Source organism: Lontra canadensis, unplaced genomic scaffold, assembly GCF_010015895.1.
Source record: "Lontra canadensis isolate GAN:19392208 unplaced genomic scaffold, GSC_riverotter_1.0 scaffold57, whole genome shotgun sequence".
In the NCBI taxonomy this organism is placed as follows: Eukaryota; Metazoa; Chordata; class Mammalia; order Carnivora; family Mustelidae; genus Lontra; species Lontra canadensis.
This window is the reverse complement of record NW_022631051.1, coordinates 9,905,984-9,928,059: the sequence shown is the minus strand read 5'-3', so window position 1 is coordinate 9,928,059 and position 22,076 is coordinate 9,905,984. Positions and strand designations below refer to the sequence as shown.

At 51.5% G+C, this 22,076-nt stretch overlaps 1 protein-coding gene across 3 annotated transcripts in view; it reads right to left on the bottom strand.

Annotated features, from left to right (window-relative positions):
- The window catches only part of ARVCF (ARVCF delta catenin family member), a 54,781-nt gene extending 33,379 nt beyond the window's left edge, over nucleotides 1-21,402 (bottom strand). For 2 of the 3 annotated variants that reach the window (XM_032875869.1, XM_032875868.1), the window contains exons 1-2: nucleotides 21,242-21,401; nucleotides 15,785-15,838 (exon numbers count right to left, since the gene is read on the bottom strand). The gene's annotated coding sequence lies outside the window, so the exon portion shown is untranslated. Of the gene's footprint in view, nucleotides 1-15,784; nucleotides 15,839-21,241 lie in introns of all 3 variants that reach the window. The other variant, XM_032875866.1, reaches the window with a different exon arrangement.
- Nucleotides 21,403-22,076: the final 674 nt, after the last annotated feature.

Here is a 22,076-nt window from a genome sequence, read left to right as displayed (position 1 = left end):
CTTCTCTCCCTCCCACTCCCCCTGCTTGTATTGTTCCTGCTCTCACTGTCTCTCTCTTTGTCAAATAAATAAAATCTTAACAAAATTTTTTTTCAACACCAGCATACTGAATTCAGCAGTACAAAGGATTATATACCATAACCAAGTAGGATTTATTCCTGAATTCAAGGATGGCTCAACATATGAAAATTAGCCGACATAATGCCCTGTATATTAACAAAATAATGGGGGAAAATGATAATTTCTTTCCTTTTTTTTTAAAATACTTTATTTATTTATTTGAGAGAGAGACAGTGAGAGACAGTATGAGCGAGGAGAAGGTCAGAGAGAGAAGCAGACTCCCCGTGGAGCTGGGAGCCCGATGCGGGACTCGATCCCGGGACTCCAGGATCATGACCTGAGCTGAAAGCAGTCGCCCAACCAACAGAGCCACCCAGGCGCCCGGAAAATGATAATTTCAATTGATACCTAAAATACATTTGACAAAATTCAACATTCTCTTATGATATAAACATAAAACAAACTAGGAATAGAAAGAAATACCTTGACATGATAAAGGCTATACAGAAAAAGGACTTCATACTACATATGCTACAAATTATATTGTACATACACCACAGCTTACATCAGACCCAATAATGAAAGAGTTAAAGCTTTTCTCCCAAGATCAAGAATAAGACAGGTATGCTCAAATGGCTATCAGACACATGAAAAAATGTTCGTCATCACTAGCCATCAGGGACATTCAAATTAAAACCACATTGAGATACCACCTTACACCAGTTAGAATGGCCAAAATTAGCAAGACAGGAAACAATGTGTGTTGGAGAGGATGTGGAGAAAGGGGAACCCTCCTATACTGTTGCTGGGAATGCAAGTTGGTGCAGCCACTTTGGAGAACAGTGTGGAGATTCCTTAAGAAATTAAAAATAGAGCTTCCCTATGACCCTGCAATTGCACTACTGGGTATTTACCCCAAAGATACAAATGTAATGAAAAGAAGGGCCATCTGTACCCCAATGTTTATAGCAGCAATGGCCATGGTCGCCAAACTGTGCAAAGAAGCAAGATGCCCTTCAACAGACGAATGGATAAGGAAGATGTGGTCCATATACACTATGGAGTATTATGCCTCCATCAGAAAGGATGAATACCCAACTTTTGTATCAACATGGACGGGACTGGAAGAGATTATGCTGAGTGAAATAAGTCAAGCAGAGAGAGTCAATTATCATATGGTTTCACTTATTTGTGGAGCATAACATATAACATGGAGGACATAGGGAGATGGAGAGGAAAAGGGAGTTGAGGGAAATTGGAAGGGGAGATGAACCATGAGAGTCTATGGACTCCGAAAAACAATCTGAGGGTTTTGAAGGGGTGTGGGGGGGTAGAGGTTGGGGGAGCCAGGTGGTGGGTATTATGGAGGGCACGTATGGCATGGAGCACTGGGTGTAGTGCATAAACAATAAATTCTGTTACACTGAAAAGAAATTTTTTTTAAGATTTTATTTATTGATTTGACAGAGAGAGAGATCACAAGTAGACAGAGAGAGAGAGAGAGAGAGAGAGAGAGAGAAGCAGGCTCCCTGCTGAGCAGAGAGCCTGATGTGGGATTCGATCCCAGGACCCTGAGATCATGACCTGAGCCGAAGGCAGTGGCTTAACCCACTGAGCCACCCAGGTGCCCCAAAAGAAATTAAAAAAAAAAAAAAGAATAAGACAGGTATGCTGCTTTTGCCACTTCTGTTCAAGTCCTCTTCTATTAGAAATCTCAGATCAGTAAATCAACAGAGAGAAATAAAAGGTATCCAAATGGGAAAGGAAGACGTGAAATTTTGTTTGCAGATATGATCTTAAATGCAGAAAATCGGGCGCCTGGGTGGCTCACTGGGTTAAGCCGCTGCCTTCGGCTCAGGTCATGATCTCAGGGTCCTGGGATCGAGTCCCGTATCGGGCTCTCTGCTCAGCAGGGCGCCTGCTTCCCTCTCTCTCTCTCTCTCTCTCTGCCTGCCTCTCTGTCTACTTGTGATCTCTCTCTGTCAAATAAATAAATAAAATCTTTAAAAAAAAAAATAAATGCAGAAAATCGTAAAGATTACACACACACACACACACACACACACACACTCAGAACTAATAAACCAGTAAAGTTGTAGGGTAAAATATCAATGAACAAATCACTTACAATGAGTAATCTGAAAAGGAAATTAAGAAAATGATATCAGTTACAATAGCATCAAGAAGAACAAAAAACTGAGAGATAAACTTAACTAAGTTGAGGAAAGACTTGCACACTGAAAACTACAAACCTTGCTGAAAGAAATTAAAGATACCTACACACACGAATGGAAGACATTTCATGTGTATGGAATGGAAGGCTTGATATTGTTAAGATGTCAATATTAACCAAAGTGATCTACCAATTAAATCAGTCCCTATCAAAATCATTTTTTACAAAATCATTTTTTACAGAAAGCGAAAACTCCATCCTAAAATCCATGCAGAATTTCAAAGATCCTGAACAGCTAAAACAATCATAAAAAAGAACAAAGCTAGGGGTCTCACTGAAATCACTCCTGATTTCAAAATTTATTACAAAGCTTTAGTAATGAAAACAGTGTTGTCATGGCATAAAGGCAGAAACAGACCAATGGAATAGAATAAAAATAAATCTTCACATATATATAATCAACTATTTTTTACAAGGTTGTCAAGACCATTCAATGGGGGAAAGAATTGTCTTTTCAACAAATGGTGCTAGGAAAACTGGATATCCACATGGAAAAGAATAAAGTTTTAAGCTTTTATAACATATGCAAAAATTAAAAATCCATCAAAGATCTAAACATATGACCTGAAACTATAAAACTCTTAGAAGAAAACATAGGGGGAAAGCTTTATGATGTTGGATTTGGCAATGATTTCCTGGATATGATGCCAAAAGCATAGGCAAGAAAAGTAAAAATAGGTAAATCGAACCCTATCAAAATTAAAAACTTCTGTTCAAGTGACACAATCAACAGAGTAAAAAGGCAATACAGAGGATGGCAGAAACATTTTAAAATCATGTACCTGATACATGACTGATAACTTCCAAAATACATAAAGAACTCCTACAACTCAACAACAGCAGCAAACAAACAACCCAGTTAAAAAAACGGGGAAAAGATTTGAGCAGACATTTCTTTAACGAAGATACATAAATGGCCAAGTATATGAAAAAATGCCCAATATTACTAATGTTAGGGAAACACAAATCAAAAGCCCAGTGAAATGTTGTCTTACACCCATTAGATGGCTACTCTCCAAAACACAAAATAACAGGTTTTGGTAAGGATGTGGAGAAATTGGTGCTCTTGGGCACAGCTGGTGGGATGTAAAATGGCATAGCTGCTAAGAAAATCAATATGGTGGTTCCTCAAAAAGTTAAAAATAGAAATACTGTACGACCAAGCAATTCCCCCTCTGGGTATATATCCAAAAGAGGTGAAAGCGCAGTGTTGAAGAGGTATTTAACACTCATGCTCATAACAGCATTATTCACAATAGCCAAAAGGCAAAGCAACTCAAGTGCCTACCAACAGTTGAATGGATAAACAAAATGTGATACACACTTATGGATCATGGAATGTTACTATCAATGGAAGATGATTACACCTTTAAAAGGAAGGAAATTCTGACATGTGATGTAACATGAGGAATCTTCAGAAATCATGCTAAGTGAAATAATCCAATAATAAAAAGACAAATGCTGTATTGGGCTACTTTTATGAGTCATCTAAATTAGTCACATTCCTAGAAAGACAACGTAGAATGGTGGTTCCAGGGGCTGGGGAAAGGGGGTAATGGGTTAATTAATGTTCATTAATGGATACAGAGGGTCAATTTTGCAAGATGAAAAAGTTCTGGAGGTTGGCTGCACAACAATATGAATATACCTGATGATACAGAACGAGACTTTGAAGAATGGGTATGATGGTAAATTTGGTGTATTTTACCAAATAAAAATAGAAATTTTTTTTTTTAATTTACTTTTTAAAGATGTTATTTATTTATTTGACAGAGATCACAAGTAGGCAGAGAGAGAGGAGGAAGCAGGTTCCCTGCTGAGCAGAGAGCCCAATGCAGGGCTCGATCCCAGGACCCCAGGATCATGACCCGAGCCCAAGGCAGAGGCTTTAACCCACTGAGCCACCCAGGCACCCCTAAAAATAGAAATTTAAAAAGAGCCATCTTGTGGCTCTTAGAATATGCAAAACATTCTTTTAAATAAGTAGAAAAAGATAAAAATTTAAGCATACAGGGCACCCTTGTGGTTCAGATGGTTAAGCATCTGCCTTTGGCTTAGGTCATGATCCCGGGGTCCTGGGATCAAGTCCTACATCAGGCTCCCTGCTCCTTGGGGAGCCTGCTTCTCCTTCTGCCTCTGCTTCTCTCTTTCTCTCTCTGTCTCTCATGAGTAAGTGAAATCTTTTAAAAAAATGTTAATCATACAAAGTTGACTATTTACAAACAGTGAAATATATATTCAAACTTCACACATAAAAATATATGGGTTGTGGGGCGCCTGGGTGGCTCAGTGGGTTAAGCTGCTGCCTTGGGCTCAGGTCATGATCTCAGGGTCCTGGGATCGAGTCCCGCATCGGGCTCTCTGCTCAGCAGGGAGCCTGCTTCTCTCTCTCTCTGCCTGCCTCTCTGTCTACTTGTGATCTCTCTCTGTCAAATAAATAAATAAAATCTTTAAAAAAATATATATATATATGGGTTGTAAAATGGTGCTTATTGGGGCCAAGGATAGGGGAAATGGGTAGATGCAGGTCAAAGGAGATATGGAAGATATCTTCCAGTTATAAGTTCCAGGGATCTAATGTATAGCATGCTGACTATAATTGACAACACTGCATTATATACTTAGAAGTTGCTATAAGAGAAGTTGCTATGTTTAATGTTCTCATTATAACAACAAAACAATGGTAATTTATGTGAGATGAAGGATGTGTTAACTAATCTTATTGTGGTAAACATTTTGTAATACATACATGTACCAAATCATCACAATGCACCATAAACCCACGCAGTGTTATATGTCAATTATATCTCAATAAGCTGGGGGGAAACAGCCAAAGCTATACTCAGAGGCAAATTCACAGCTTTAAATACTTTCATTATTAAACAGTAAAGAATGACTATGAATACAAGTGTATCAGGGCTGAATGAAAAATGCTAAAACATCCTTGCAACAAGCTCCCTGTCTTCTATCTCTAAAGCTCTCCCAGGAGTAATACCTAATTTCTAACAGAGAATCAACAACATAAATGATTCCAGAATACATTTTTTTTAAAAGAATGAATATGAATAAACTAGGACAAACCTAAAATAGTTAGCACACAGGTATCTAAGTCCCCAAACCAAGATTCCTATTGAAATGACCAATGCATTTCTGAATACCTTTCACATGCCAGAAATAGAAATTTCTCATAGGTGTAGTTCAGAGAGGACAGGACTTAGAGAAGATGCAGAAAATCAGTCTGCGAGCCCAGGATCACGCTATGAAGTGCAGTCCCCAGCTCTCAGGCCTCTGCATGGGCCAAACCCCACAACAAATCTAAGACCTCCCCTGCCGCCACATGTGGTACCCAACGTGAGGGGGCTGATGCGGAAAGTGACGCCTCTGCTGGGTTATAGGCCAGAGCTAAGTGGCTGCTGGCCAGCATCTGGCACGTGGCAGGCACTCAATTTGTTTCTGTCACAAGAAGGACGAACAGCCGGAAAACAGCATCTAGGCCAACAGAGTACTGTACCTCCCAGGCCTGGGCGGCACTGAGCAACCCAAGCACGTGTTCCATAGGGAGGCCGATTTTTGCGAAAAACAGGAGAAATGTCCTGAGAAGGACTGCCTTGGGCTCCTATAGACTTAGGAGAATGCTGCCTTGCTGAGGGCATCTCTGCATCTAGAACGATGCAGGGAGTGGGTCCACAGAGACCCTCACCGAGGCAGTGCCTGCCAAGTCTGGAGGTGGGTGCGGCAAGGAGCAGGGCTGAGGTTATCACAGGGACCAGACATGGCTTTTGTCCTCGAGGGCATGGGGGATCTCACAGGGGAGAAACCAGATAAATATTGGCTAAAGGAGTGAGCAAGAAGGGGCGCCTAGGTGGCTCAGTGGGTTAAGCCTCTACCTTTGGCTCGGGTCATGGCCTCGGTCCTGGGATCGATCCCCACATTGGGAATCCCTGCTCAACATGGAGTCTGCTTCTCCCTTTCTCTCTGCCTGCCTCTCTGCCTATTTGTGATCTCTCTCTCTGTCAAATAAATAAAATTTAAAAAAAAAAAAAAAAGGGAGTGAGCAAGAGAACCAGGCCCAGCTGAAAGGCTTCCTCTTCCCTGGCTGAAATAGCCCCCACCAGCTTCAGGGAAGGGGACAGCAAATACCCCTCCACAGCCACCCAGCCCCCTGCCCCTACCTAAGGCTACTATTCTTGGGCCCTGGGTTTTGTCTGAGATTCACTCCTCCTGCCCATCAACCATGCTCATGCTCTGGGCAGTGGAGTCCCAGCAGAGTACAGAGCCACCAGGAGCAAGGGGATGTGCAAGGGCCTAGGGTTCCCACAGGGCATAAGGTTGCTGCCTGTGTCATAGTCCCAGATGGCCTCCTTCCCTGCACATGCTCTGGGGCATCGACCACCCCACCCCCACCACTGGATGTCCTGGCCCTTTTCTAAAGACAAAAGTTTGCAAGCATAAAGGCTTAATTAAAAATTAAGCAATGCCCTGTTTCAAAGGTTTGGCAAAGAAATGTCTGGAATTACTTCTTCAAATACAAATACTGAAATAGTCTCATCATAACCAATAGCTCCCTGCAGATAGGCAAATGCCAGAGAACTGTCACCGAGACAACTGGAAAGGGAAGATATGCTTGCCTGGGGCAGGCCTGGGAACAGGGCCCAGGTCTGCTTTCTGAGCCTCAGTTTCCCCATCATAATTCCCCATCCCCATGCTGGGAAGACCCAAGAGAGAAGATTATTTTGGTCCCATGCAAGTCCCTGCCCCAGCTGTGGCCCTGCACACTCTGGGGCCCTGGACAGGTCACCTGCCCCCCTAGGTGGCAATAAGCCTGCTGCTCACTCTAGGCAGGAGGTGACAAGTGAGGCTGGTAGTCTGTGCCAACTGATGGGGGGGTGTAGGAGGGTCAGGAGTCCCAGAGCCCACACTAGCCCTCATGGTGTGTTCAGGAAAGCCCCTTTCCCAGGCTCAAGTTCTCAGAAGGCTCAGTGTGTGGCCAGGGTACTTAGAACATACTACAGAGGCATCCAGATGGCTCAGTCGTTAGGCGTCTGCCTTAGGCTCAGGTCATGATCCCAGGGTCCTGGGATCCAGCCCCACATCAGGCTCCCTGCTCAGCGGAAAGCCTGCTTCTCCATCTCCCACTTCTCCTGCTTATGTTCCCTCTCTCGCTGTGTCTCTGTCAAATAAATAAATAAAATCTTAAAAGAAAAAAAAAAAAAAAAAGAACATACTATAACAGGGCCTAAACCTGGGCCCTTCAACTACTTGCTAGCCTCCCTCCTAACCTCAGCATCCCTGCCTCGCTCTGCACACTGCCCTTACTTCCCCCTGCATCCCTGCCTCTCCCTCCATGCCTGCTCCTCCACTCTGTACTCCCATACCGCTCTGGTACCTTCACTTCCCCTGTTCCCTGCCCTCTCCCTACAGCCTTGCCTCTCCCTTCCCCTGAACCCCCGCCTTCCCTAAAGCCCCCCTTTCTGCTATATGTCTGCCTTCTTGTACCCCCACTTCCTCTTGCATCCCTACCTGCCTTGTCTCCTATACTCCTACATCCTTGCCCTTCCTCCCTCCTGCACCCTTCCCCTTCCCACTCTTGTTTCCCTCTCAGCCCTGTCCTGTCTTCCGCACCCTATGCTGACCCACGGTGGGTGAGCTGAGCAGCCCATGATATGCTCCGAGGGGCACAGATGGCACTTTCAGAGCCCTAGTGCCCTTCCCCCATCATGGTCCCCTGGACAAGGGTGGAGGCGCTGAGGTGTCTTGAGCCTGGGGCCTCCAGCTGTGTGCAGAGGAGACTCCCCCACTGAAGCTCTGGCTCTTACAACAGAGCCATCAGTGCGCCCTCCCAGAGGGTCCGAGTGACTCACCTCAGAGGTAATCATCTGTGGGAGTGCTGGCACTGCCAGGGCTCCAAATCCCCTGGGCATCAGCCTGGGAGTGGGGAAGTAGGCATTTGACGGCCTGGTGGGAGCAGAGGCCAAGGGGCGGGGGGAGGCCCTTGCACCCATTGTGTGCAATGCCCACAGAGCCGGGGACCAGCCTAGCCTCCGGATCACCAGCATTCCTCAGCACAACATCGGGAGTGGTGTCAGCTCACACACGCCTGCAGGGACACCCCGAGCTCCCACTGCACACTTGAGCGGATAGGAGGTGAGATGGGGTCCTCACAGGAGGTGTTCCTTCCTGCATTGTCTGCCTTTCCTGGGGGCCCATCTCCTATGCAGGTCCCTGGCTGGACTGTCTGAAGACAGCGGTCCTAGCTATCTCTTGCGAGAAGGGCTGTCATGAGGCATGCCCTTGGGCCACTCTCTCAGGCCGCATTGGCATCTGATGGCTCCCACCAAGGCTCTGTCCCCAGCATGAGTGTGTCTGTGTGTACACATCCCCCCCCACACACACACAGACACCCCAGCAGTGCCTGAACCTCAAGATCAAGCCCAAGTTGTTTAAATGTAGAAAAACAGCTCTAGGCAAAAGTTATTTACTGCAGCAGCCCTGATGGTAGAGAACTCCAAACAGCCTGAGTCCGTGATGGGATGTGCTTCTGAGCTCTTAGTTGAGGGGTGCACGGGCCTCAGGGACAGAGGGGGACTGACATGGGTGTGTCTGCCCGCCCTCCCCACGAAAGGCAGGACCAGCACAGCCAACCACAAGTAATACCTGGAAACAGGGAGCCCACGCATCTGCTTTGGCCTAGCATCCCAACACCAATTTGGGAGATGCTGGTGAGGTGGGGGGTGGGGATCACAACCTCCAGCCCTCTTATTTTTTTAAAGATTTTTATTTATTTATTTATTTGACACAGAGAGAGAGACATAGTAAGAGAGGGAATACAAGCAGATGGAGTGGGAGGGGAAGAAGCAGGCTTCCGGCTGAGCAGGGAGCCCGAGGCGGGGCTCAGTCCCAGAACTCTGGGATCATGATCTGAGCAGAAGGCAGATGTTAACAACTGAGCCACCCAGGCACCCCAACCTCCAGCCCTCTTACACATGCACATGTGGAAATCACCTCCCCAGAAAGGAGGGCAGAAAGTGCTGGGCTGTACGGGTACGATAGGTATGATTTTATTTTCCTTCTTTTCTGTATCTTCTACATTTTTTTTTTAAAGATTTTATTTATTTATTTGACAGAGATCACAAGTAGACAGAGAGGCAGGCAGAGAGAGAGAGAGAGAGAGAGAGAGAGAAGCAGGCTCCCTGCTGAGCGGAGAGCCCGATGCGGGACTCGATCCCAGGACCCTGAGATCATGACCTGAGCCGAAGGCAGCGGCCTAACCCACTGAGCCACCCAGGCGCCCTCTTCTACATTTTCTACAAACAAGTACGCATATATAATTTCTTTTAAAAGGCAAAATGAACAACAAGTGTTGGAGAGGATGTGGAAAAAGGGGAAACCTCTTACACTGCTGGTGGGAATGCAAGTTGCTGCAGCCACTTTGGAAACAGTGTGGAGATTCCTTAAGAAATTAAAAATAGAGCTTCCCTATGACCTTGCAATTGCACTACTGGGTATTTACCCCAAAGATACAGATGTAGTGAACAGAAGGGCCATATGCACCCCAATGTTCATAGTAGCAATGGGCACAATTGCCAAACTGTGGAAAGAACCAAGATGCTCTTCAACGGACGAATGGATAAAGAAGATATGGTCCATATATACAATGGAGTATTATGCCTCCGTCAGAAAGGATGAATACCCAACTTTTGTATCAACATGGATAGGTCTGGAGGAGATTAGGCTGAGTGAAATAAGTCAAGCGGAGAAAGTCAATTATCAAATGGTTTCACTTACCTATGGAGCATAAGGAATAACACGGAGGACATTAGGAGAAGGAAAGGAAAAGTGAATTGGGGGAAATAGGAGGGGGAGAGGAAACATGAGAGACTGTGGACTCTGAGAAACTGAGGGTTTTGGAGGGGAGAGGGATGAGGGGATGGATGAGTGGATACTAAGGAGGGCACGCATTGCATGGAGCACTGGGTCTGGTGCATAAATAATGAATCTTGGAACACTGAAAAAATAAAATAAGATTAAAACTTTTTTTAAAAAAGTAAAATGAAGGGGCGCCTGTGTGGCTCAGTCTGTTAGGCATCTGCCATTGGCTCAGGTTGTTATCTTGGGGTCCTGGCCCCAAGCCCTGCGTCGGGCTTCCTGCTCAGTGGAGAGCCTCCTTCTCCCTCTCCCTGCTTGTGCTTTCTCTCTCTCCGTCAAATAAATAAAATCTTAAAAATAAAAAAATAGCAGGGGTGCCTAGGTGGCTCAGTGGGTTAAAGCCTCTGCCTTCGGCTCAGATCCTGATCCCAGGGTCCTGGGATCGAGCCCCGTGTTGAGCTCTCTGCTCGGCAGGGAGCCTGCTTCCTCCTCTCTCTCTGCCTACTTGTGATCTGTCAAATAAATAAATAAAATCTTTAAAAAAAAAAAAAAAGGAAAATAGAAGTGGGTTGGGGGGTGCCTGGATAGCTTAGTCGGTCAAGCATCTGACTCTGGATTTCAGCTCAGGTCATGATCTCAGGGTTGTGAGATGAAGCCCACCCACACAGGGCTCTGGTATCCAAAAGTGTGCTTGGGATTCTCTATTTCCCTCTTCCTCTGCTCCAACCACCCTCCCCCACAGGACTATGAGTGCTTGCTCTCTCTCTCTCCCCACCTCCCTCAAATCAATCAATCAATCAATCAAATCTTTAAAAAGCTTAATAGGGGACTTTGATGCCATGGTCATGTGGCATCTATGGGTCAGTCTCATGCCCTCTCCCTTGCTCGCAGCCCCTAAGGCACATCCAGGGGAGCCTGGGACAGCAGGATCTGGAAGACACCTCCCTTGGCCTTGATCTTGAGCCTGGGGTGAAGGGAGATGCTGCTTTGTGAAGGGTGGGCCTTGCTGGGGCTGAGACCCCTTCACCTACACCATCCCAGACTCTTTAGCAGCCCAGGCCTCACTTTCCCCATCTGTGCACTTGGTGCTCCCCCACCCCCAGGCACTGTGGCCCAGATCCCACAGGCAGGTCTGGCCCAGGGGGTGCCAGCATCTCCCTCCAGGGTAGAAAGTGAAGGCCCTGAGAGCTTGGGGATGGCAGCATCTCGAAACCTCATTATCTTGCAAAATGCAGACAGCAGCAAGTACATTCAGACGAATGAATGGCCTAATTAGGATTTCACCAGAGAGTGAAAATATTTTAAAAAGAGAAAGTTTAACTAAAGGCATATTTGAAATACCAAACTCATCAGCTCCAAAGTCAACCTGGCGAGATGCGCCGGATGGGGGTGGGGAGTGGGGGGGTGGGTAATACTTCCATCTCCCCACCTGATAGTGATAGTGGGCAGTCTTCCTGCCGGCCAGATAAGCTGGGGGCTAGGGGGCCGGGGAAAAGCAGGGCTGGGTAAATGCTACCTAGGCTTGCAGAGACACCCCGGGCCGGGAAAGCCTGCGTGGGCCAGCCCAGTACCATCTCACCCGGGGGGCCTGGGCGATGCAGGCCTCTCTCAGTCAGCCCCGCTGCTGCACCAGCCATACCAGCAGCTGTGAATCACCGGGAACAAGGACGGCACAGCCTGAAGCTAGTGCAGCGCTCGGACCGTCACCGCAGCGGAGCACCACCGGTGCCAAGCCCTTCACAAGGTCCGCAATGTGAGCAGAGCCAGGGTCTGAGCCCAAGTCCTCTGTAGAGAATGTTCTTCCTCCTGCTTCACCTGAGAAGCATGGGCTGTGGGGGTGGGAAAGGCTTTAGGCTCCTCTGGGCACCTGCCCACCTGGAAATGACCCAGGAGTCTGATTCCAGAGGTCCCCAGATGCCTGGCTGAGAGTTGCACAGGAACGAGAATCGCACCCTGCACCAGGCTCTCCGGCCACACCAGCAGGGGCCCTGTTTCTGAGGGACTCGACCATGCAGGGACCTCTTTTCAGAAAACAAGGGTGCTCAGGGGGGGTCTGGACAGGCTCTCTTGTGAGAGCCCTGAGACATGGGGAGACCAGTGGAGGACATGCCACAGATCCATACAGGGAGGGCCGACTGGCTCCGAAGAGTGAAGCCTAAGGTGAAGCCCACAGAAGTCCCAAGGAGAGGGACCCAGCAGAGTGGTTCCAGCAAGCACATGTGGGGTAAACGTGTAGAATAACCATGACTTTTGAGAACAAAGACTGTTCAAGGGGAGGCTCCAACCTGATCTCTTTAATCAGGCAGTGGGCACTGGCTAAGGGCTGGATGCTTGCCACGGGCACCGCAAACCTGAGGACACGTTACACAATGCTTCCAACTTCTGGTGATGGAAAATGTTAGTCAAGAAATGGTTCGAGGGGCACCCGGGTGGCTCAATCCGTTAAGTGTCTGCTTTTGGCTCAGGTCATTATCCCCGGGTCCTGGGATCGAGCACCACGTCAGGCTCCCTGCTCAGTGGGAAGCCTGTTTCTCCCTCTCCGTCTCCCCCTCTGCCTCTCTGTCCTGCTTGTACACACACACACACACACTCTCTCTCTCTCAAATGAATAGATAAATCTTTTTAAAAAAAGATTTTATTAATTTATTTGACAGAGATCACAAGTAGGCAGACAGGAAGGTAGAGAGAGAGGTAGGGAGAAGCAGGCTCCCCGCTGAGTAGAGAGCCCGATGCGGGACTCAATCCCAGGGCCCTGAGATCATGACCTGAGCTGAAGGCAGAACCTTAACCCACCGAGCCACCCAGGCGCCCCATGGATAAATAAAATCTTAAAAAAAAAAAAGAAAGAAAGAGGGGCGCCTGGGTGGCTCAGTGGGTTGGGCCTCTGCCTTCAGCTCGGGTCGTGGTCCCAGGGTCCTGGGATCGGGACCCACGTCGGATTCTCTGCTCAGAGGGGGCGGGGGGGGGGCTGCTTCCTCCTCTCTTTCTGCCTGCCTCTCTGCCTACTTGTGATCTCTGTCAAATAAATAAATAAAATCTTAAAAAAAAAGAAAGAAAGAAATAGTTCAGATACAGGTGAAAAACTAAGTTAAATCCTCAACTTAAACTTATATCAAAATAAATTCTAGACAGATGAAAGCTTGAACGCAAAACACTAAACTAGAAATACCTTAGGAAAAGATAGGGGTGCCTTTACCAGACTAGGAGCTCAAGGAGGACCACGGAATGACTGAAAAAGGAAAACGTTCATTGAACTTCTCCACAAAATATGAAAAATTTCTGAACATGAAAAGCCATCCTAAACAAAAATTGAAAGATTAAGAAAGAACTTGCTGCAGGCACACAGATGAAGGAAGAATTCATGCTTTAAAATAAAGATTCCAGGGCGCCTGGGTGGCTCAGTGGGTTAAAGCCTCTGCCTTCGGCTCAGGTCATGATCCCAGGGTCCTGGGATCCAGCCCCACATGGGGCTCTCTGCTCAGCAGGGAGCCTGCTTCCTCCTCTCTCTCTCTCTCTGCCTCCCTCTCTGCCTACTTGTAATCTCAGTCTGTCAAATAAATAAATAAAATCTTAAAAATAAATAAATAAATAAATAATAAAATAAAGATTCCGATAGATGACTAAGAAACACATTGAAACCCAAAAAACCCCAGCATGGGTCCGGCAGTCACAGAAGTATGGCCATGCTTGGCACAGCTATGTGGAGGCTGACTACAAGGCCGCCACAGGGCAAGACCAGGCTGGGCGGGGGGCAGTGTGGTCCCCAGGAGGTGGTATCAGTGCTGGGCTGGGTGCAGTGAAGGGCCCCTGCTACTTCCGGGTATCAGCATCACTCCTGCATTGCCTTCCAGCTCCCCCTTGTCAGGGGGCCCCACAATTCTCCTCACTGGCTTACAGTTCTACGGTTGGTCACTTTCTCTGTTTGTTGCTACCTTCTTGGCCAGGCCAGGGACTCCCCTACAGCAGGCCTGTGTCTGATGGGGTCACAACACTCAGCGTCTGACGTGCAGCTCAGCAACTGGGTACAGAATGGCTGAAGGCAAGTATGGGAGATACACGGGTGCTTGCCATCAGCCCCTTTCCCAACAGAGTCGCCAGGTCTCCCCTTCCCCTTCTCCCTCTTAATGTGGAAAAGGCTATACCCCAGGGACCACAGAGCAGGGAGCCCCCAGCCAGGACCCAGGTTCTGCTTCCCAGTTTGTGAAATGGTCCCAGCCCATAGAAGAGATGGCACGAATGCCACAACGAGTATTCCAGTGCCCAGGGCAGACATGAGCAGTTAATTGCTGTGGCAGACAAGAATAATCAATGACCACACTTGAGAAGAACAGGACAGGACAGACACAAAAGAGAGGAAAAGGCCGAGAGAGACACAGAGAAGACCAGAGGAAAGCTGGGAGAAGGCCAGGAGCAGGAGACAAAAAGGGATAAACAGGGATAGGAAACAAGCAAGCAATGCTGGGAGACCAGGCAAGAGCGGCGGGCAGGAGACCCTGTGACCAGAACTATCATTCGGTGTTCGGCTGGTTGGCCAACCTGACGTGTGGTGGCCTACCAGAAATTAAAGAGGGTAGGGACCAGCACCCTGCCAAACTCGCCCCCAGATACCACGTCACACACACCACAAGCGAGGCCACGGTCTGAGCCCTGGATGCAGCTTGAGCCTCTTTACCCCAATCCAGAGACCCCACTATGGCCCAACAGCCTGCCACGGAGCTGCCAGGCCTGACCTTGATCGGCCCAGGTGGGATACCGCCAGGTGGCAGCAGAGGCACAGCTACCACCAGCCAGCTGGCAGCTTCCCACGCCCACAGTCATGTGGGATAGGGAGGAAGGAGCCAGGCCCTGTCCCTCCCTGTCCTTGGCACAGAGCGCTGAGGAGTCTGGAGGCCTGGGGGCTCCTAGGTCTGTGGCCACTATCTTCTCACCACACAGCGTGGCATTGGCCAGGCAGGGCCATCCATCCTGGATACTCAGGGCCACTAAGCATCCACAGGGCTGGGTTGGTCAAGCCTCTCACGGAGACAGCACCCGGTGGGACAGGAGCAGATGGCTGGGTTGGGGACTGGACACCCATACCAGAGGGACAAGAATGAGCAGAGGCACTCTCATTAGCCATCACCGCTCTGTAAACACAACCACTGCAGCAAACTGTGCCAGGCCAGGGTGCTGGCAGTGCATACCTTCCCACCATTCAGAGGGATCTGGGGGACACAGGGAGCATACTGCTTCCCGACCCTGCCGTACTTCCCAGGCCTTAGCCTCATTGGAGGAGCGACTACCAGGGAAACCTACAAACACTGGTAATGCCCAGGGCCATGGGCCAGCATGTGCCAGTTTGTCCCCAACTGGGAGCTCTAGTCTCCCCTGGGCCGCAAAGACCACCTGAGCTAAGAGCCAAGCTGGGTAGGCTATGCCGAGCCGAGCGTGGCAGGCCTCCAAGTCAAGACAGGTGAAGAGCAGATCCAGCCAATGTCCTGGTATTAGCCCCGGAGTGAGGATGACCAGAAGCATCCACCACCCCGGGGCCAGCCCTCTTTCAGTCACACCTGCCAGGCCCAGGAGGACACTCTTCTGTCCCATGCAAAGAGGGGGACGGCCCCAGGCCAAGCCCAGGACACTTACCTGTCTTGAGGGGAGATCAGCATGTCCAAACGCCCATCCTGCCAGCCCCAGCTCCTGCAGGGAAACCACAGGGTACCCTGTGAGATCAACCTGTTAAGATAAGTCCCTTTTGGATAAGGCCAGACCCCTGGTGGGACAGTGTCATCCCGGACCCTGAGGTCATCTCACAGAGCTCCTGACATGGACCCATACCTTCATGCATGTTCTCTTATCCCCACTCAACTGGAACCATGGTGTCTGCGGTCTATGTCAGACTATCACCATCCCTTATAAATGTTTCTACCACTGTTGACCTTCAAAACTGTGACTGTTCAGCTGAAGATTGATAATAATGTCTTCCCTATTCCAGAAGGCCGAGTGTGCTTCATTGTGATAAACAAGCAAGGAGAACTTCTGCACAAGGGTCCCACTGCCCCCCACCTCAACACCTGCCTAGCTCTGCTCTCCTCTCCAGGATCCCACTCCTGCCTTGTGTAACAAGCCATCCGCTTGTCCTGATGCTCCTTGGGGCTGCCCTAGAACCCACATTCCTGTTGCGCAGGCAGCCCAGCTCCCAGACCCTGAGACCAAATGGCCAGAGTTATGGTTACATGTCCCTCATGGGCTTCCTGTCTCAGCCCATGACCCAGAGGACACATTCTCCACCACTGTATCTAAGGCTAGAGACCAGGCCAGAGAGCATTCGCGTCAATAAAAATGAAAAACAGGGTGGTAGGCACTTGGCTGGCTAGTTGGTAGAGCATGCAACACTTTTTAAGATTTATTTATGTATCTGACAGAGAGAGAGAGAGAGAGAACAAACAGGGGTAGCGGGTAGAGGGTAGAAAGAAAAGCAGACTCCCCTGCTGAGCAGAGAGTCCGGTGTGGGGCTCCATCCCAGGACCCTGGGATCATGATCTGAGATCAAGGCAGATGCTTAATTGACTGAGCCACCCAGGTGCCCCAAAGACCATGCAACTCTTCAAGCCCTGTGTTGGGTGTAGAGATTACTTAAAAATAAAATCTTTACAACTGCAAACCAAAGCCAGGGTGGCACAAAGAGGAGGAGAGGTCTGGGTCAAACAAATGGAAAGCCATTCTGGGGGTGGTCAGAGGTGATAGAAGCTCTCTCCTCCGGGCTCTACAGTGTTTTCCAGACTGTTTCTCTATCTAAATTTCCTTTGTGGATGTGGCCGGGGTGGGGGCCCTGAGGGTAGGTGTCCCTGCCTCCCAGCAGCCCCTTCACCACCAGGAGGGGCTCTGAGTCACGGTGGGATCGTGGGAAGATCAGGATGCATGGGGCTGAGGCAGGAAAGACTACTGGCCTGAGCCAGGCAGTTGTGCGTGCGTGCACACGTCTGTACTCGAGCACGCTCACTCTCCTGTGTGCCTGGGACGGCAGTCTGGGAGGGAGCCTGCCCACCCACGACAGCCGCTCCGCCCACAGCAGAGGACCTGCTGTTCCCACCCTGAAGTCTGAGGCTCAGGAAGCAGCTCAACTTGCAGTGTGACGTTTCTGGGACACTTCTGTTTTTGGCTTAAGCGTTCACATAGGTTTTGTCCCACAGAGAACCACATGCCTTTCTTATCAGTCCGGATAACTGTCAACCTCCCCCTCAGTGCTGGCCCTGTGCAGAGCCTCACAAGGCGCTGGCTATGTGCCCTCATGTCACTCTCGCTAGGGACCTTGGATTGGCCCAAACCCCATTTTACAGATGGGTAAACTGGGTCTGGGATTTGAACTTAGGTCTTCCTGTTCGCAGTGCCCCCACCTCAGCTGGGGATATTCGGTCACAAGAAGAACATGCTCCCTCCTTGTGGGAGGTGAAGAGCCAGGTGAAGAGCTCCATAAACAGAAGAGAGCCAGTAGTAGACACCAGTGGGGGGAGGGTATTTGCAGGGCTGCTGGGAGTGGGGCACCAAAGGCTTCTTGCAGGAGGAGAGTAGGGGAAGTGGGAGGCTCTGGGGGATGCAGGGTGGTGGTGGTTTGGGGAAGCCTGGGTCCCAGGGTGACACTGTGTAGGAGGTGGGGGCAGGGCAGAGCCTGACAGGAGCCCTGAGGGAGCAGACAGAGTGAGAGAACGAGTGACAGGATTCGTGATCAGAGTGCAGGGTTACCTGTCTCGGCTATCCCTTCTTAGCATCCCCTCAGGGTTGATCTGTAGGCTTTGGGGTCACTTACTTGACCTAGGACTCCCCACCTGGAACTAGGAGCCTTGGGACTAAGGGAGCCACCAAATCTCCCTCTTACGGGGCTCCCTCCCCAAATGAGGAGGATCCTGGGAAGTGAAATAACTCCACCCGGCCATTCGAGCCTAAGCCCATCCACACCATGGGCCTCCCCACAATGGAGTGCCCTGAAAATCTGTCCAGTCTGCCCCCACTCTTGGAAGGCCTGTGGCATCTCCGACTGGGGCAGGAGCTCAGCCCACCAGGGTTGCCAAGCAGCCAGTCCTGCAAAGCCATGGACGGGTCGTGTGTCCCTGGCACTAGGCAGCTCCACGATCACAAACCGAGTCTAGATGAGGGATGGGGCCCCAGCTGGGCAGGCAATTCAGGGCTATGGCAGGTAATGAGGACCCCAGGTGGGAGTGGCAGGGGTGGTGGTGAGGGGGTCAGGCAGGTCTTTCTAGAAGCCTGTTCTGCATGCAAGCCTCACATCCTCCTCCACCATGACAAATCCTAACGCGCTCCTCCAGGCCGCTGGCCACTTTGGGTGCAATGTGAAAAGACACCAACTTCTGTGGCATCTTCTTCAGAGATTAAGTGGAAGAGGCCCAGCCTTGCCCTGACAGGCTGACTCAGGGTCTGCACAGGCACCCTTAGATGGGGGCAGGGTCAGCCAACGGAAGCCAAGGAGTCACCTGGGGCACAAGCCTGAAGGAGGCCTCCCTCAGGGCCTGGTTTTCATGGTCTTTGCCTGAGCCTGTGCTCAATCACCTGGCCATTCAGGCCCGGGGTCTCCCCTTTGCCTGAACTAAAGGTGGTGAGGGGTTCTGGGGGCTAAGGAGGAGCCTCACCCCAGGGATCCTTGCTCCTCTCCAGCTCTGTACCCTGGACAGGCAGTCTGGAGAAAGCAGAGCTCTGGGCTCCCCACCGGGTTCCTCAGGAAGGGTTCCAACCCTGAGGGCGGCTGGGTGGGGATAGTCTTGCCTGCCATGGCAGGCCTGGGTGCCCTCTGGTGGCCGTATCCACTAGTCGCTGCCTTCCTAGAGGCCGTTGGTGCCTCAAGATCCACTGGGGCAGTGGGAAAAGTCTGTGCGGGACACAAGGTGAGGAAAGGGATGAGGGACAGATGTGGATGAAATGGGCGTCCACCGCTCTGGGCTCATCCTCCTGACCCGTGAAATAAACCGAACTGTGCAGTTGTCCCAGTCAGGAAAGCCCAATAAGGGATTCCTGACCCTGTGTTCCCTCTGGTTACTTGCTAATTCTGGGTCTCCTGCTGAGCAGCCCAAGACTTCATCACTATCCTGACAGAAGCTGGTAGCAAGAAAACAGATGCCTTTCCCCCAACTTGAGCCGCCACTGGGAAGTCCCCAGAACCCCCGATGGCCCCCTGGGCAGTCCACAGGACTTGCCCCACCCTCCGTCCCTCTGCCGAGGCCAAACCAGGGCACAGGGCAGCTGCTGGGGACTGGCTAGGGTTCTGGCATGCCTGGTGTCCTTGCTCCCCAGCTGTGCGTCACTCCTGGATCCCCCCGAAGGTGCAGGACTCCACTGTTCATGCCCCTCGGGCCTGTCTCTTAGGGTGAAGTGGGTGTGGCAAATCTACCCTGAATCTTTATGTAGCACAAACAGGGACGCCTTCACAGAACCTCAGAGAGGCAGAGACCTCGGTATTGGGAAGAGACCTGACAGACTACCTCTGGAGGCGGCACCATGCAACCCCAATGTGGCATGGGGAAGCTAACTGAGCAGGACTGAGAGCTGGCCCAGTTAACTTCAGAGAGTCGTGGTCTGTAGGTACTCGTGTCTATGCAGAAAAGACTGTGAAGAAGAGCAGGGCAGGGACTGGCTTGGCTGTGAACCTCCTTCCTAGGCCAGGACCAGAATCCTAAGCATAGCGAACACTCTGGACCCAGCCCCATGTTGGGTGCCACTGGACCACAGACTTGAGGGAGCAGGGGACAGACACAGTACTGGGGGGTGGGACAGGGCAAGGCTGTGGGAAAGGATGTGTTCTGGATTCCCAGCTCCACATGCTATGGCCAGACCCAAGGCCTACTGGCCATGGGTGCAGTATGCCGTATAGAGGTCTTTGATTGTCTCCTGTGTCCAGCACCACCTCAGGTCCAGAGATAACACTGAACACAAGACAGGCACGACCTGCTCTGGACCAACAGACCTCTGGTGGTGGCCTGCTTCTCAAGTGGAGGCAGAGGGAGGGGATGGAGGCTCTCAGTCCACCTCTGTCTGGTGCATGTCCTCACGGGGAGATGTTGCCCTTACATCACTAAACAGCTCATCTCCCAACCCCCTGCGTTTATAAATCCTGACTCGGTGTGTGTCCTGCACAGTGATGTAGGTGACAATTGGAACGGCTGTGAGAGAGGCGCAACCACCCGAGGTTACACTGAGAGCCTACCCTCAAAGGATAAAATTCTGTCGAAGTGATTCTTTTCTCTTGTTTCTAAACATGCCTGGGTCTAGAGGGAAAACAGTCAGAGTCCCTGAGCTCTTTTTTCAGCGATACGTTACGCACAGGTTAGAAACAGTGACATATTTTAAGCACCCAACATTTAATTAAAGATTAAAATGGGAAGGCTCTGGATTTCGGGCCGCCTGCCCTGGGGCCACACCCCAGCAAACTCTGGCTGAGTACCACCCCGAGTGGGGAGGACACACCTCTGCCAGGGGCCCGGTGTCCCACCGAGGGGACCCAGGGGTGGCGGAACAGGGGGATCCCCGTTCAGGGAGGCCCCGTTCAGGGCAACAAGCTGGGACGCCGGGCATCCCCCTCCCTCGTCCTCTAGGCGGCGGGAGCAGCGGGAGCTGGGACATCCCCTTTGCCCCGCCGTGCCCCAGCGGGTTCCAGTGCCTCGCCGCCCCAGGAAAGTTCCCGGGCCCCGCCGCCCCTCGGTCCCCTGGAAAGTTTCCGTGGCTGCTGGACCCCAGCTGCAAGGCGCCTGGCGTCGCGTTTGGGCGGTCAAGGCTGCGGGTTCTCGCCGCATCTCGGCGGGGGCGCGCGGTGCGGGGTGCCCTGGCCCTGTCGGCCACGGCCCCGAGGCCGCGCACAAAGGGACCCGCCCCCGTGGTCCAGGGTCTCGCGCACCGCGGCGCGGGCGAGGGAGCAGGTGGGGCGGAGCCCGGCTCCTCCCCCTGCCGCGATACCCGGCCGGACTTCGATTCCCCCCCCTCAGCCGCCCACCTAGACCCCGTCCCCGCTGGACCGCAACCTGGATCCCGTCCCGGATCTCCGGCCTTGTCCCAGTCCCGGCCCCAACCTCTGGACCCCGCCCCCCGGCCCGAGCCTACCTGGAGCGCGGCGTGGGCGGCCCCGCAGCGTGGCCCCCGCCCCCAGATTGGCGTCCCCGGGTCTCTCGGCGCACCGGGCGCGGCGTCCTTAGGGCGCCGCGCGGCTAGCGGTCCGCGGGGTGCTCAAGTCGGGCCGGTGCGGGGGCGGACCCCTCCCGGGCCCAGCGTGCAGCCCCGGGACCAGCCCCCCCCCCCCCTACCGCGGCCCGTGCGCAAAGCGGGTCTGGCCGGCTACGCGACCCTCCGCCCCGCCCCATCCGAACGCGAATTTTCCCATTGGTCGGGAGACCCAGCGCGGCCCGGCAACCCCTGCCGATTGGACGGGCGCTGGCAGACGCCGGCTTGCCATTGGGCTCACGGGGTGTCCGTCCCGGCCGACGACCGGCCCCTTCGTGGAGTGGCCGAGGCCCCGGCACCTGCCGGCACCGCTGCGGCGGCCGGGCCCTCGGGGCCGCCCCCTCTCGGCCGCGTTCGAGGACGTCCCTGGAGCCTCCGGCCCCGAGCGGGGATTGGCAGGCCCCGCGCCCCTTCCCCGGACTCCAGGCTCGCTGCCTCCATCATTGCCCCTAGCTCGCTGGGATCCTTCTCCCGCGCCAGCTGTTTGCCGGGTGCTGCGCGCCGCGCCCTCCTGTCAATATTGATCTAACTGTATTCTTCACACACTCCGCGAGGAAGAGTTTGCTGCTTTCCCATTTTACAGATGGGAAATTGAAGCTCAGAACTGTTCTTACTTGCTTTAGATCACCGGAACTCAAACCTCCCGGGACTGGGGGTTCTTCCACCCCGCGGTTCTCACAGAGAGGCAGGGGTCCGGCCTTAGCGAGGCTAGATAGAG